Source organism: Panulirus ornatus, chromosome 14 (genome assembly GCF_036320965.1).
Source record: "Panulirus ornatus isolate Po-2019 chromosome 14, ASM3632096v1, whole genome shotgun sequence".
Classification (NCBI taxonomy): Eukaryota; Metazoa; Arthropoda; class Malacostraca; order Decapoda; family Palinuridae; genus Panulirus; species Panulirus ornatus.
In genome coordinates this window covers 2,361,137-2,376,903 of record NC_092237.1, presented here as the reverse complement: position 1 = coordinate 2,376,903, position 15,767 = coordinate 2,361,137, and the positions used below count along the sequence as shown (strand labels likewise).

At 45.9% G+C, this 15,767-nt stretch overlaps 2 non-coding genes across 2 annotated transcripts; both read left to right on the top strand.

The window, feature by feature from the left end:
• The first annotated feature begins 9,201 nt into the window (after nt 1-9,201).
• Nucleotides 9,202-9,285, top strand: TRNAL-CAG (transfer RNA leucine (anticodon CAG)). The gene has a single exon. It is a non-coding gene; the product is annotated as a tRNA-Leu (tRNA).
• Nucleotides 9,286-11,706: 2,421 nt separating this feature from the next.
• TRNAL-CAG (transfer RNA leucine (anticodon CAG)) lies at nt 11,707-11,790 on the top strand. Its single transcript has one exon. It is a non-coding gene; the product is annotated as a tRNA-Leu (tRNA).
• The last annotated feature ends 3,977 nt before the right edge of the window (nt 11,791-15,767 follow it).

Below are 15,767 nucleotides of genomic sequence, written 5' to 3'. Positions count from 1 at the left end.
GGTGGAGAACCAGGCACATGGCCAGCCATGTGAGCCCTGGGGCCCTGCTATGGGAGATGGTGATGGCAACACTGCGTACGATGTAAACAAACAATGCCTACGTCATCATCAGTGTCAGAACACACTAATCCACAATTACAGAAATCATTAAAATCTCTGTGTTTCCTACCATTTATATGTAGTGATGAATAACAATATAATGTTGGATAATCTCGTTAACTGGCACCTACGCGTCCCTAGTGACCGTTACATAACCACGCGAGGCCCGTCTGAGGTAAATCTTAAATGGATCTTGTTCCTGGGTTTCGTCTTGTCATTGCGCTCACACTTCTCTTAGGGTTTTCTCTCTCTCTCCCCTCCCTCTTCATCCTATCCTTTTATTCATTCACTCTTGATCACATCTAGTCTACCTAAATATCGTCTCCACCATCATTTCTCAGACTATAACACCAAATTCACATTCTGACCCCACACATTCTTCAACCCCATATGTCACAATTTTTCAACCCGTTGTCCCATCAACTCACCTCCGTCAGCCCTTCGAGGGCGAGGGTATGACCCAAATGCAAGAGGGTGTGGCACCTTAAGCTACTGTACAGCACAGCAGTACGACCCTTGAGCACGATCATGGTATGACGACCTGGCCTTTGGCTTAAATCGTAGGAGTCAGGTCAAAGGCCAGGTCACCATACCTAGAGGTCGTATCGTCAAGGTCAAGTATTCCTTATGTTCATAATTCACTGAGTGAACAACTCGTAGCGTTCTTCTGAATGAACACGGAACATTCTAGAGATTGATGTACATACTGAACACTCTTTCCTGCTACTCATGTAACTTGCATTTAAATACTCCGGCACACCTTTCACCTGACCTTCTACACCCTTCTCCTTGTAATCACTAAACTAGTTATACTAAGTTACAGTTATACTCAGTTATACTTCCAGGTACGCATCATGAAGGTACGTACATCCCCAGAAGGTACACCAAGGTAGACATCAGGACACTACCTTTGTACACTTGGTACATCCTGACAGACATCATCACTACAACCTGACAGACATCATCACTACAACCTGACAGACATCATCACCACACCCTGACAGACATCATCACTACGCCCTGACAGACATCATCACTACACCCTGAGAGACATCATCACTACACCCTGAAGACATCATCACTACACATGCTGTTTAAGAGTAACGGTGTCCCCCCCAACCTCATCCACTTTTATAAGTGCCTCCCGGCCAAGGGCATCATCTGCAACTAGTAACGGAGTGCGTGTGAGTGTGTCTGAGGCTTATTTAGAATATGTGTGAGGAGAAGTCCAAATTTACGTCCTTATTTACAGCCAGGGTGAGTGCGTGAGAGCAAGCGCTTGACTCTTATTTACAGCTGGTGTAAATGTGGGTAAGTGAGGATATAAATGTCTTTATTGTATACATATATCGCTGTCCTTGTATTTTAGTCTATTTCAAGAGTTTCCCCATCACGTATAAGTTTAAGGGTAACTTAAAGAAAATGCAGATGTAGACTTTTGATTTTATGGAATTTGTCGTTAACAAGTTGTGAGCGCCGCCAAGCGTCGTAGTTTCTCTGGAGAATATCAACTGTATAGAAGTAAACTACGGAGTAGATTGTAGAGGGTAGACTTGTAGAACTGGTAGTTGTAGATGCCATAAATTCAGCTGGATCATCAAAAGTTCTGAAGTTATGAAGTCTGAAGCCCATGCTTCAGATAATTAAGTGAATTTTGAATACTTCAGAATTATAGTGTCGCCGCCAAGTAGAATACACGATGTATCAGAGGGATTAATTCATCACTACAGCGGATGATTACACTATAATCTTATTCACTAAAGTTTAATCAAAGTTAGAAGACTGAATTATAACAAAGTATTAACTTATATGTTAATGTACTGCTATGAAGTATGAACAATAATTGCCCTTGAGTACGACGGTACGACCTTTGGGCACAACAGTTCAACCTCGAGGATGACGGCACGACCCTTGGGTATGATGGCCTGACCTTTGACCTGACCGTTTAGTCTCAAATGTTGACTAAAACTAAAGAGGCAAATTTTGAGAGAATATATTTTGTCAGTCTACCAATTCAGTTACCCACAGATGGTAGAATATCTACCAACAGATCAAGGAGGAGATAGAAGGGCAGTAGACAAGTGCATCTGAACAAGGACATATTGACAAACTGGATAGACGATCGAATACGATAGAAAAGCGACTTCTCGAAAGAGCTGAATAACGGTATACAAAGATTTTAAAACGATAACTACGTAAATAGCATCTTGAAAAGATACAGAAAATAACCTCTCTCTCTCTCTCTCTCTTTCTCTCTCTCTCTCTCTCTCTCTCTCTCTCTCTCTCTCTCTCTCTCTCTCTCTCTCTCTCTCTCTCTCTCTCTCTTTCTCTCTCTAAGGTCTGCTATCTGGGTCACGGTTGAGAACTCGGAAGATCTGTAAAACCTTCAGTTATCCGGCCAAAGACCGGCTGAAGGTGAGCTCCCCAGTCACAGCTCACGTAATGCAAGGCCAATCATGGACTGGGGTGAGTGGAGGACCAGGAAGGGGGAGGGAGAGGGGTGGTAGGGAGTGACAAGTGAGAGACAGGTGTAGTGAAGACATTGGCTGATAAAGATACTGGAGAGTTTGTGAGAACTTTTGTCAATAAGGTTAAGGTCGGTGACAACAGTGGGGACCCCCCTAGTGCCAGCAGTATTGCCAACAGTGGGACTCCTAGTGACTGAAGCCCCTAGTGACAACACTGGGACCCCTAATGACAGTTCTAGGACTCCCTCCAACACTAGGACCCCCGACAACAGCGGTGCCCCTCAACCCAGCACAAGGTGATCAAGACAGACCCAACTGAAATTTGGCCCAATTGTGTCGAGGTTTTTTACCAGAGATCTAAATTAAGGGACGGACTCGTGACGGAGACTGAGGAAGACCGAGTGAGTGCGTCGTCAGCCATCCACATCAGGAGTCAACCGTACGTTAATCTGTTTCAGGATTATCTTCAGCAACGAAGAAACGACGGATGAGAAGGAAAGTACGTGGAAGGACTTAAGACAAATTAATACATATACCATTCATTTAGGAGGCGTGTCGTCTGACCAAATTATGTCTAGAGAAAGAAACTTGACCTTTGGCAGCAGTAAGGAAAGTGAGGCCCAGGTCAGAGGTCAGGACTTACCCTACTCCTACGATGGACCAAGGAACGAAAACGAGAGATGTGATCACAACTTTTAAAGCTCCAGGTTAGTTTGAAAACGTTGGTACTGAACAGTTCCTTGGAACAGGGAAAGAAGTGAAAGAAGACGTGAGGAAAGACTTCCATGATGAGAGAAGGAAAGGAAAGATAAGGACAACATGATCATACTGCAGGAAATTACGTGTTGATGAAAATGAGGTTTAACATGTGATCCACGAGTGTATCAGAACTCGCCTCCTCCATATATGAAAACAAATAGATAATCATTAACACCCACCCACCCACACACACACACACACACACACACTCACACTCGAGGTCATATTCCCGAACCTTACGTGGGTCTAGACAATCAAGGTCGTGTTCACTCAGAATACACCCCCTGACCCCGTCCCCTGCCCCGCCCCGCCCCGTTGGGGCCTGGCCTACCCCCAGGAGGGCCTGATAAATCGTCAGCTTCAGTGAACTCGGGTCCTGAGTGAGCAGGGCAAGCGAAGCTGTGTAGCTTCAGTAATTAAAAGTTAATTGTAAAAGTTCGTGATTGACCCAAACAACAGGCAGGGATTCAGGATGAAATTATCTATATTTACCTATAACTATATTGACCTATGCGTGTGTGTGTGTGTGTGTGTGTGTGTGTGTGTGTGTGTGTGCCATCTCAGTTAACCTGAGAATGGAGTTAAAAATGATAAACAGGTAAATATTAAGATGACAAGTCGGTAGATATAGACATCAATTGTGATTACAGTTGAAGTGAAGACATGCACGAGTTCCCCATAATTGTATATTCTTACTACCAGGGATTCGTCATGCGAGTCGTCGTCCTGATACAGTTTATTTCATTATCATCAAAACGTCTGGAGTTTTGTGTTGTGTCTAACGTTGCACCACACTGAACTCATCATCATCATCATCATCATCATCATCATACATCATACAATGATCAGTTGGTCACTGTATCTAAAGTCACTGTTCGCCTCACCGTCACCGTTCTCTCTACAGTGAAGATTCGAAATGATTATTATCGACCGAAACAGTGAAGCCATGGACTCGATCCTGTGAACTCGACTTGGCTAACAATCCTGCCATTCAGCCATACACGCCTCAGATCGCTCTACGACTGTGAGTTAACTAAAAAGAAAACAAACTTCCTTCAATACTTGTATACTGAGTCTCGAACTCAGTGAACAGGATATAGAAACAGAGAAAAAAGCACGAAATACGATACTTTCACAACACACATGATAATTTGTCCTTTGATGTCACGTACACGTCATTCACCATCGGAATGTAGGCAGGGACCATACATGTAGTGAGGGCAGGGACAGGTCGAGAATCATGTTAAGAACTTGAAGTTGTTCAACATCGTCCGACTGTTGGTTATAACTTGAAGTTGACGACCTTAATGACCCTGGTAGTTGGTAGGCCCGTATCCCAAACGAGCAAACGACCAGAATGCAAGACTATTCCATATCTTGGATTTAGTTCTGATGATGTTAAAGTCTTGGATTCCATCCTCAGTCACCGAGGTCAGCCTCCACAGTTTTCAGGTATTATCTCTTAGAATCAATTTGATATAGAAACTTATCAGTTAACAGCAACTATCGATATCTTTGGTCAGGGTCAAAGTACCCAGATGTCGACCTCCAGGAGCGTTTACCTGGGCTGTTCCTGACCAGGGGGGAGTGAGGTCACTGCCAACCATGAAGGAATGACAGGGTCTCCTGACCAGGGGGCGTTCAGGGGAGCAGGGAGGGACGGCGAGACTCAGAATAGCTGTGAAGTGGTCCTCCTCAGACCCTGGGCCTCGTCTCTACCGTTCTACTTGGATCGCTAATCGTTTTCCCAAGTACCACTGGAGGATACTTAAAGCCTCTCACACTCACGTACCTGACCCTAGACCGCCTTCCTCTCGCAGGCACAGCGGAATTCTTCCTCTTCCTCTCCCTTACATACCAAGTTCCTTTCATCCCTCAACCATTTTTTCTTCTATTTTCTCTCTCTCTCTCTCTCTCTCTCTCTCTCTCTCTCTCTCTCTCTCTCTCTCTCTCTCTCTCTCTCTCTCTCTCTCACCTGCCTCTCCCGCTATACACTCACCACACTCCTCCTTATCTGCACTCCTTTCTGTTTACACTTGAGCGCAACACTGAGCCAGTGTAACACTATCTCTGGACTCTCCCTGGACAAACACTCCACACCCTGCCTGCCTCTCAGGATGGCCTCGAGTAAGACTTAGAGTGGAGGATGACCAAGCCTTCTTATCTAGCTGTGAATACATGTGGGGGAGGGGGCGCTACCCACGAGGGTCAGGACGTGGCGATGGGATCAGGTTACTGTCCTGGTGGGTAGACAGGAGTCACCTTATGTTGACCTGGGCAGCTGTTGATATTTACGCAAGATTTCTATCATTACTATTTGCGTAAGAAAGTGGCGTAGTTTACTCATCCTGTGGGGTTCACTAGGTGAAGGTGCTTACGTCACATGCCATCATTCCTCCACAAGACAAGTTGCTACAGGAACGGTGAAACGAACTTTATTTCTTGTAAAAAGTTTATAGATATCTCAAAAAGTTGATGCGTGAATCTACTTTCAACAAGGGAACTTAGATTCCCTGAGTACAGGCACAGTGAGGCTGCATGATGACTGCAACTGAAGACAAGCTCATCAAGCAGACTTTATAATCCAGGATGGTTGTTCATCATGAAGTCATGACTCCAAGAATGACGTGTTTTTCTCCCAGGAAGAACAAGTATGATACGGGAACTGTCATTGTTAGAGAGACTTCGTTCAGGTCTCAATAGTTTTAACTTAATCTTACTAATCCTGATTCCCTAATTCTTAATCTCTATGTTATGCCCTTTTCATCCTCCATGTTATGACAGCAGTGTGTGTGTGTGTGTGTGTGTGTGTGTGTGTGTGTGTGTGTGTGTGTGTGTGTGTGTGGGATATCCTTCACCTCAACATCCTGAAGTGTCGGAGAATCCTGATAGGATATGTTGCTAGGGAGGAGCCAGCCACCAACGCCCTGGCGTGTGTGTGTGTGTGTGTGGGGGGGGGGGGGGTTCCTGCAGGATCCTGGCCTCAGTGACTGCGTATCCTGGGAGGGATGAAGGGCGGGGGGGGGGGGGTCTTGCTTACTTTATGGAACATAACAAAGCTACAGAGAGAGAGAGAGAGAGAGAGAGAGAGAGAGAGAGAGAGAGAGAGAGAGAGAGAGAGAGAGAGAGAGAGACAGACAGACAGCGGAACAGACGGACACAGAGACAGCAAGACAATGAGGCACAGGTAATGTAATTATATGAATTATGAGTTATTAGTTATTGACAACGTGAGCAGGAGGTGAGCGAGCGCTCGCCCTCCACACGCCAGACCAACATACGTACAACACAAGACTTCAAGTTCCTCCTTCCTTTGTTGTGGTTTTCTTGATGGTGGTAAACTGTGGTTGATAATCATTATCGATCTTATTTAACCTTGATGATTGCCCCCTCCTCCTCCCCCTCCCATACCCGCTCCATCTATAATTTACAATAACATGCCATGTCTTCTTCTAACCTATTCTACCATGATGGTAGAATCGTGCCATGACACAACTCATCATGACCCTACCATGATCTTCCTACCATGACCATCACGTGTCATCATGACTGGCCCACCATGACTGTACCATAAGGTATCACCTCCCCCTCTCAAACATCATGATAACATCTTGTTGACCCAAGGCTGCTTCCATCACGCTTTTGTGACACTCAGGTTCTTCCTTCAACACTGACACCTGCTCCTCCAGCAAGTCTCACGTGCGTCCACCTGGGCCTACTCACCCCCACCTGTTACCCCCCGACTCAGCTGTCATTCTCCCACGTTCATGTGTTGTAATCAGTGTTCGCTCTATACCTGCCTCCCTCACCCGGCCCTGCCTGCAGTGCCCCTCACCCTTACTGTCACTGAGATGCTTCGTCTACGTACATTCAGGAGGAAGGAGGACATAGGCCTGGGATGCAACATGAACCACCTTGTGTGGCACTCTACCAAGTGGGCAAAGATCGTCCTTAGTGCCATTGCAACCAACGTAGGGCTAGACTGGCACTGTGCAATGTGGGCACACCTAGGCCTGCAGTGCCAACTGGGTCAGGTGGCGAGTCAAGAGTTCATTAGTGTGTGTGTGTGTGTGTGTGTGTGTGTGTGTGTGTGTGTGTGTGTGTGTGTGTGTGTAGAAATCTTATGGCAGTAAGCAATCCATAAATTAAGTGTTCACCAATGATAGAGGAGAAAATGATAGATATAGCGGAAATCGTATAGAAACAACATGAAGGACGTAAACTATAGCTATGGGAACCAACTTTTCTTCAAAAGACCAGAAATATATACGAGAACTGACGACCAACCTTCCCAAACAGCAGAACTATAAACAAAATGATTATGCTTAGAATCTGTCTGTAGTCACTGTAGTTATTATTAATCATCTGTTCGGTGATTAATGAAGACACAGGTGAGAGCGAGCCCAGCAGGGGAGGGTGTTCGTTAGCCTCAAGGTCTAGCGTGAAGGAATGAGATCGAGGTTGGTTATGTACGTGAAGGTACAGGGATGATGCCTCCACCAGATAACAATAGTTGACTTAACCAAATGGTTATAGGTATATAAACACAAGGTCATCGTCTGTGTTAGCTATGGACTTCTGCCCTGCGGATTGCAAGTACCTAACCATATTCTATATGTTTTAGGGTTTCCTATATATCTTAATCCATATATATATATATATATATATATATATATATATATATATATATATATATATATATATATATATATATATATATATATATATATATATATATAATAATAATAATAATAATAATAAAGACATTTCTTATATGTGTCATCTTTGTGATACTCATCACTTATTATCCCGATCTATCTCTGGTCTCTGAGTCTATCATGACCAATTATATCTAGTTGTATCTTGCCTCACGAAGGTCATGACCTCTTAAGTGCATACCTGAGACGTTGTTAAGGTACGTGGCACCGAGGAGTGCCGGCTGGGGCGTGATCTTGGACACCTTGTGCCAGCACTGTTCACTCACCTGGGTCACACACGATCATGGCACTTGTTTATATTCATCACACACCTCACACCCCCCACACACAGGTAAGGGGGGAGGGGTACAATGAGCGGGAGCGACCATCATGATGATCAGCTGGTGTGGCCAGTGGTTTGAAATAGACGACGCCAGACTCACTTACCAAGTGCCAGCTGGCTCTCTCTCTCTCTCTCTCTCTCTCTCTCTCTCTCTCTCTCTCATTCGTCAGTGTAGCCCACCTCCCACAGTTCTCAGGAGCCACGTTGGGCCAGACTTTCTTGGCAAGTAAAGGAAATATTCCACCAGTACGAGACGTCACGTCGCGGATGGCTGAAGTCACTAACAAAAATCGAATGATTTTCGACCTAAAGCGACCTACCGAGCGGACGGAAGAAGAGGAAGGAGGAGGAGGAGGAAGAGGAGGAGGAGGAGGAGGAGAAGGAGGAGGAGGAGGAGGAAGGAGGAGGAGGAGGAGGAGGAGGAGGAGGAGATGATGATAGTTTTTCTCCTACTGTTCCGTATGTGGGGACCTGCCGCTTGGGAGGGGGGGGGGGCAGGGAAGGGTAGCTTAGAGGGGGATGGGGTGAGGGTTGTTGGCGTAGGGCGAGGGAGAGGGAGAGGGAGAGGTCAGGGCGCTGTGATAGGGACGAGTATGTGTGGAAGGGGTAAACAGTAAAATCAATAAGAGAGAGAGAGAGAGAGAGAGAGAGAGAGAGAGAGAGAGAGAGAGAGAGAGAGAGAGAGAGAGAGAGAGAGAGAGAGAGAGAGAACAAATGAGATGAAAAGAAATAAGATAGGAAAAAAGAGACATAAAAAAGAAGGCAAGATAAAAAAGTGAGAAAAAGTGTGAGACACGAGAGACAAATAGAGCTAGATATAACTAACATTTGCTAAGTCAGGATGGCCGAGCGGTCCAAGGCGCTGCGTTCAGGTCGCAGTCCGGTCTTCCGGGCGTGGGTTCGAATCCCACTCCTGACAGATAAGTTTTGCCGGCAATTTTACCTTCCTAACCAAAGCTATGGAGCAGAGGTGGACGGTGAGGTAGTGGTGTGTGTGATGATGGAGGGGTATGGTGTTGGGGTGATGATGATGGGGTATAGTGTAAGGGGTAGTGTAGGGGTGATCATGATGGGGTATGATGTAGGGGGTAGTGTAGGGATGATCATGATGGGGTATAGTGTAAGGGGTAGTGTTGGAGGGATGATCATGATGGGGTATGATGTAGGGGGTAGTGTTGGGGTGATGATGATGGGGTATAGTGTAAGGGGTAGTGTAGGGGTGATCATGATGGGGTATAGTGTAAGGGGTAGTGTTGGGGTGATCATGATGGGGTATAGTGTAAGGGGTAGTGTTGGGGTGATCATGATGGGGTATAGTGTAAGGGGTAGTGTTGGAGGGATGATGATGGGGTATAGTGTAAGGGGTAGTGTTGGGGTGATGGTAGTGGCGTACATACGTACATGGGAAAGGCAGTTAACAAGACCGGTTTGGCTCATGTCTAGATTATTAGTTTATGACTGACCTCTGCCTGAGTGGAGGAGGAGGTCAGGATAGAGGAGTGAGCGGCTCTTCCTCGCTCCCTCCGACGACACTCAGCCAGGAGGAAAAGAATGGTACACTTGGTGAGGTACGTCTGCATGGTACACTTGGTGAGGTACGTCTGCATGGTACACTTGGTGAGGTACGTCTGCATGGTACACTTGGTGAGGTACGTCTGCATGGTACACTTGGTGAGGTACGTCTGCATGGTACACTTGGTGAGGTACGTCTGCATGGTACACTTGGTGAGGTACGTCTGCATGGTACACTTGGTGAGGTACGTCTGCATGGTACACTTGGTGAGGTACGTCTGCATGGTACACTTGGTGAGGTACGTCTGCATGGTACACTTGGTGAGGTACGTCTGCATGGTACACTTGGTGAGGTACGTCTGTATGGTACACTTGGTGAGGTACGTCTGCATGGTACACTTGGTGAGGTACGTCTGCATGGTACACTTGGTGAGGTACGTCTGTATGGTACACTTGGTGAGGTACGTCTGCATGGTACACTTGGTGAGGTACGTCTGTATGGTACACTTGGTGAGGTACGTCTGCATGGTACACTTGGTGAGGTACGTCTGCATGGTACACTTGGTGAGGTACGTCTGCATGGTACACTTGGTGAGGTACGTCTGCATGGTACACTTGGTGAGGTACGTCTGCATGGTACACTTGGTGAGGTACGTCTGCATGGTACACTTGGTGAGGTACGTCTGCATGGTACACTTGGTGAGGTACGTCTGCATGGTACACTTGGTGAGGTACGTCTGCATGGTACACTTGGTGAGGTACGTCTGCATGGTACACTTGGTGAGGTACGTCTGCATGGTACACTTGGTGAGGTACGTCTGCATGGTACACTTGGTGAGGTACGTCTGCATGGTACACTTGGTGAGGTACGTCTGCATGGTACACTTGGTGAGGTACGTCTGCATGGTACACTTGGTGAGGTACGTCTGCATGGAACTTAACAGGACAGGATGATGGAAAACCTGCTAGAAACTCTAACCAAACTCTCCTGCCTGTGTGTGTGTGTGTGTGTGTGTGTGTGTGTGTGTGTGTGTGTGTGTGTGTGTGTGTGTGTGTGTGTGTATGTGTGTGTGTGTGACACATCCTTATGGTGTGGTCACTAGTCGTATTCCAGAAGTGATAACCATTTCTGTACCAGTTTCTGAAGTTACTTATTTTCATTCATTGTTTCTTGTGACGGACGAATTTCCTAATTCAACGATCAAATATTAATTCTCAGTGATCAACCACATATCTGAGACTGCATTGATGGTCAACTTCTCAGTGATAGTATATGTTATTAGTTTATTTGTTTTGTGATGATTGTCTCACACGATACGAATTGTGTGCGTGTTGGCTGCGGGAGGGCAGTTATGTGGCCCAGTTTACTTGTTTATCTTCAACAGTTCGTATGTTTAGCAGTGTGTGTGTGTGTGGTGGGGGGGGGGGGGGGGGTTCCTATCTGATGACGCTTGATTTACCCTGCCTTGACCTGGGCGCTGTCTACCTTGTTTACTACCTGTACCTAACAAGTGACCTCACACTACCATGCCCTCTGTGTTTCCCTGCCTCCCTCGTACCCTAACTGCCCCTGCGTTTTCCGCCTAGTGACCCAGGGATGACCTTTCCTCCGGGGCAGGAGGGAGGGGAGGGGGTGATGTAGAGCCGCCGTGGTGCGGTGGGAACGGGTCTCTACCCAAAGTATCGCGGTACCCAGGTTCGATTCCTTGTTTGCTTCAAGAAACAAAAAACAGAAAATGACAGACAATTGACAATGAAATAGAAAGTGAGGCAAAGGATGAGAGAAAAACAGTTAGAGAAAGAGAGTTAGAGATATCTCTAATCTCATGTCAGGATGGCCGAGCGGTCCAAGGCGCTGCGTTCAGGTCGCAGTCCGGTCTTCCGGGCGTGGGTTCGAATCCCACTCCTGACACAAGGTTTTCTCTCGATCGCCACACAGTTGAAGGAACCACCGCCTCCATGATGACTGGCAGGAGCACCAGGAGCCTCCAGCAGGTCAGGTGTGCAGGCCACAGTGACCTCGTGGTCCACTGGTTAAAGCTGATCTGAACAAATAATTCTGAATTTTAAATCTCTCTCTCTCTCTCTCTCTCTCTCTCTGATAGTCCTTCCCTGCAGCTCTTATCTCTCTGTGTCTCTCTCTCATCTCTCCTTACCGGTAATACAGGCCTACCTACAAACCCTCCGAGATATAAATAAACCCACTTTCATTACTGAAAAACATGGCCAGACGGACTTACCGGCATTTACACACGTACTTCCCCAGCTCTACTGACTCACACTCGACAGTAGAACCAGACCTTCACTTGAACAGCTGCTCGAGGCTTGAGGACGTCTGGGTCCGCCTCGCGTTCTTGTATCATCCGTACATGAATCCGACTGAAGACGGGCGACCCGTTCGCCTAAGCCGAGAGAATGTAAACACTGGTGCCTGAGTGTCTTGTTAGGTTGGAGAATGTGTGAACAGAGACGTTACAATGTTTCAAGACAACAGGAAACATGTATAACCTGAAGGGTAAATAGCGACGAGGATCAGATGAGAGAGAGAGAGAGAGAGAGAGAGAGAGAGAGAGAGAGAGAGAGAGAGAGAGAGATGATAATCGTGGTAACGACTATGATGATGGCCCTTGATCATTGCCAGTTCTCCTGAGTTCCAACTTCTCAATAAAAGAAGACGTACCTACGTCAATCTGCTCTGGGTCCCTCACTAATCCTCTTACTATACTCCCGTAACTCCAACACAAAATGAGTCAGTGAATAGACTTATGAATCAGTGAATGAAAAAGATAGATAATTGATTCAATAGCTTGAAGATCGAAGACGGAGTTTGGTATATAATGTTGAAACAGGCGAGAGAGGATGGGGTAATTATCTGGTCATAAGGTTCAAGGAAGGTAGATCAGAAACAAGGGTATTGAGCTTTAAAGGATTCCCAGTAAAGCACTTTCTTGGGTCCTTGGACTGTGAAATTAATCCCGTGATTAACGTGTTTACTTCCCTGGTGAAAACAAAAGAAGGACGACACTGGCGGGGGTGGGGGTGGGGGGGGGGGGGGTGGTAGAGTGTCGGGGAGGAAGAAACGGGGAAACCTTGAAGTATTGGATATATAGGAAGATATCTCTCTCTCTCTCTCTCTCTCTCTCTCTCTCTCTCTCTCTCTCTCTCTCTCTCTCTCTCTCTCTCTATCTATATATCTATCTATCTATCTATCTATCTTCCTCTCTTACTGTCTCTATCTTTATGGATTTGCTAAGAAAAACCTTATAATGTGCTGATCTCTAATGTGTTTGGATTACTTTCCTACATCCTTCGACATTACATAAATCTTTTGTGAAAATGTTCGTTGTTTTTAAGGCAATAAATCACGATCATCTTATCATTTCTTTTATTCTATAATGTATTCCAGTCTTCACTTTCTCCTCCGCTTTTCATATGTAGACATATTTTGGGCGTTTCCCAGAGGGCTTCAAATGTGCCCCAGAACTTCGCACATATCCCAGGACTTCAGAGCTTATCCCATCACCTCGGGTGTGCATATCCCAGGACTTTAGACACGTCTTAAGACTTCCGTCCACCCCTGTACGTCGTCACGTTAATCTCCCGTCGTTTCTAGACGGAAGGATCAAGTCTTACTCCCAGCCTCCTGAACCTGGCGCCGACCCCGAAGACCTTTCTTAATGGCGACCTGAAGAGCCTTTGAGATATTCTCAGAATTCTCAATTTTCTTGGCACTTTCTCCGTCTGGTCGTGTCTGTGCCATGCCTGTGCTACAAACCCGGCAACTGGCACTGGTGCCATACTCCCCCCCCTCCCTCCACCACCAGTTCCCCCAGGGGCGTCTGCCCTTGAACAGATATGAGGATCAATTACTTCTTGAATCACTGAAATGCCGAAGATTGTCTTCGAAGTGTGTGTGATTAAACTGTGGCTCGAATTCAACAATTTTGAGGTTAAAATTGGCAGAAATATTTTCTCTGGCTTGCAAGTCTAAGCTTCTAAGCTTTTTTTTCTATTTGTTTTACTTTATTCTATTTTTGTGACTTTATTAAGGAGTTTTGAGCTGGGGTCCAAGACCCGACCTAGAATGTCCTGGGAGGAAGCCCATCCAGGACATGACCTACAGTGTGTCCTAGGATGTGGACCACAAAGTGACCTATACTATGTCCAAGGACACACACACACACACACACACACACACACACACACACACACAAGCAGGAAGACCAGAATGCCACAGAAGAATATTCAAACCCAGGACAGTTGACACTTCTCCAGAATAAGGTGAGGAAAACATGCTTGCTGGCGCCTGAGGTTCCCCCCCCCCCCTCTCCCCGCCCCCACTCTTTGCCCTTCCCACGCCGCCCCTCCCACACGTCGCCCCTCCCACACATCGCCCCTCCCACACATCGCCCCTCCCACAACCCATCTTACGTCCCCTATACCCCACAGTAGGGGGGAAAAATGCCTTGGGTGGGGTTGGGGGGGTTACGAAGGTAAAAGTAAGAATTAAACATGAAGAAAACGTGTGGTAGGAAGAACTAATGAGGGAGGTGATATGAAAGAACAGAGGAGTGGCGAGAAAATACGTGCAGGAGAACACGTGGGGAGAACAAGGGATGATGAAGGAAAGGGAAACAATACTAATGATGAACACTGTTAAGAACAGCTGGAGAAGAACGTTAAGGAAGGAACACTTGGATACAACAAATGGTGAAGAACACCTAAGGGAGATGAAATGAAAAGAACAGCGGGCAAAGTTCACCAGGTAAGAAATAAATGCCTCTAAAGAACATGACAAAAAGTTATCATGAACATTTTGGAATGATGTTTACACAAGAGCAAGCGTTCATGTTGGTTTCATTTTGTTATCTTTACTATTCCTTTGACCTTCTGTCAGCTTTACTGATCATACAGTAGATAAAGTTCTGACAAATTCTTCATTTCCATTTTTATTAGTATCCAATAAAGTTTCCAGATAACTTATGGCTTTGTTACATAAGATCAAGTGTATCTGGATGTATGAAATGTAATATTATAAAGAAAAGCTAAACAAAGAAAGATCATGGATTATCTTTAGCTATAAAATATCATCCATATTTGTCTGAGTCATTAATATATAAAGTTGGTTGTTCAGGAGAGGCAACTACAGAGTACCTGTAGTACAAACTATAGAGTACCTGTAGTACAAATCTTTTACAAATCTATAGAGGAAGCAGAGGAATGTTAACCTGGTGCAGACGTGCGAGATTATGATGTGGGTCGGAGCCACACACACACACACACACTCGCCACCGTGGAGGGTCTCCTGTACATGGTAGACGTCGCAGAGACAACTGCGGCTGATAGATCGACGTGAACAGAAACATTCGTAGTGTGACAGGTGATCTGGAGAGAGAGAGAGAGAGAGAGAGAGAGAGAGAGAGAGAGAGAGAGAGAGAGAGAGAGAGAGAGAGAGAGAGAGAGAGAGAGACAGAGACAGAGAATGTCTTGCTCAACACTAGCCTACTTTAATCATGAGAAGGTTCCTTATCAACAAGTCTCAACAATGCGTGACTCATGTAAACACATCAACAAATAACAAACAGTTGTTAACTTCTTCAGGTCAGGTCTCAGGTCAGCCTTGTCTCCTCGTTCCCATTCCTGTAATTGTGACCTCCTTTTCCTTCCTCCCCTCCTGTATGTTTACACCGGCGGGGTTGTGATCGTCCATCAGCTCCCACACTGATACCAAACGTGTCACACTAAATTCCTTGTCTGTACAACAAACATGGCGAGTTAAAGATGCAAAATTCCCTACAAGACCCTGTTAGAATTTTTTTTTCTTTTCGCAGACTTTTCGACCTACTTGAGAGGTTTGCCCATTACTCTCCCTCGTGACTACAGACAAAG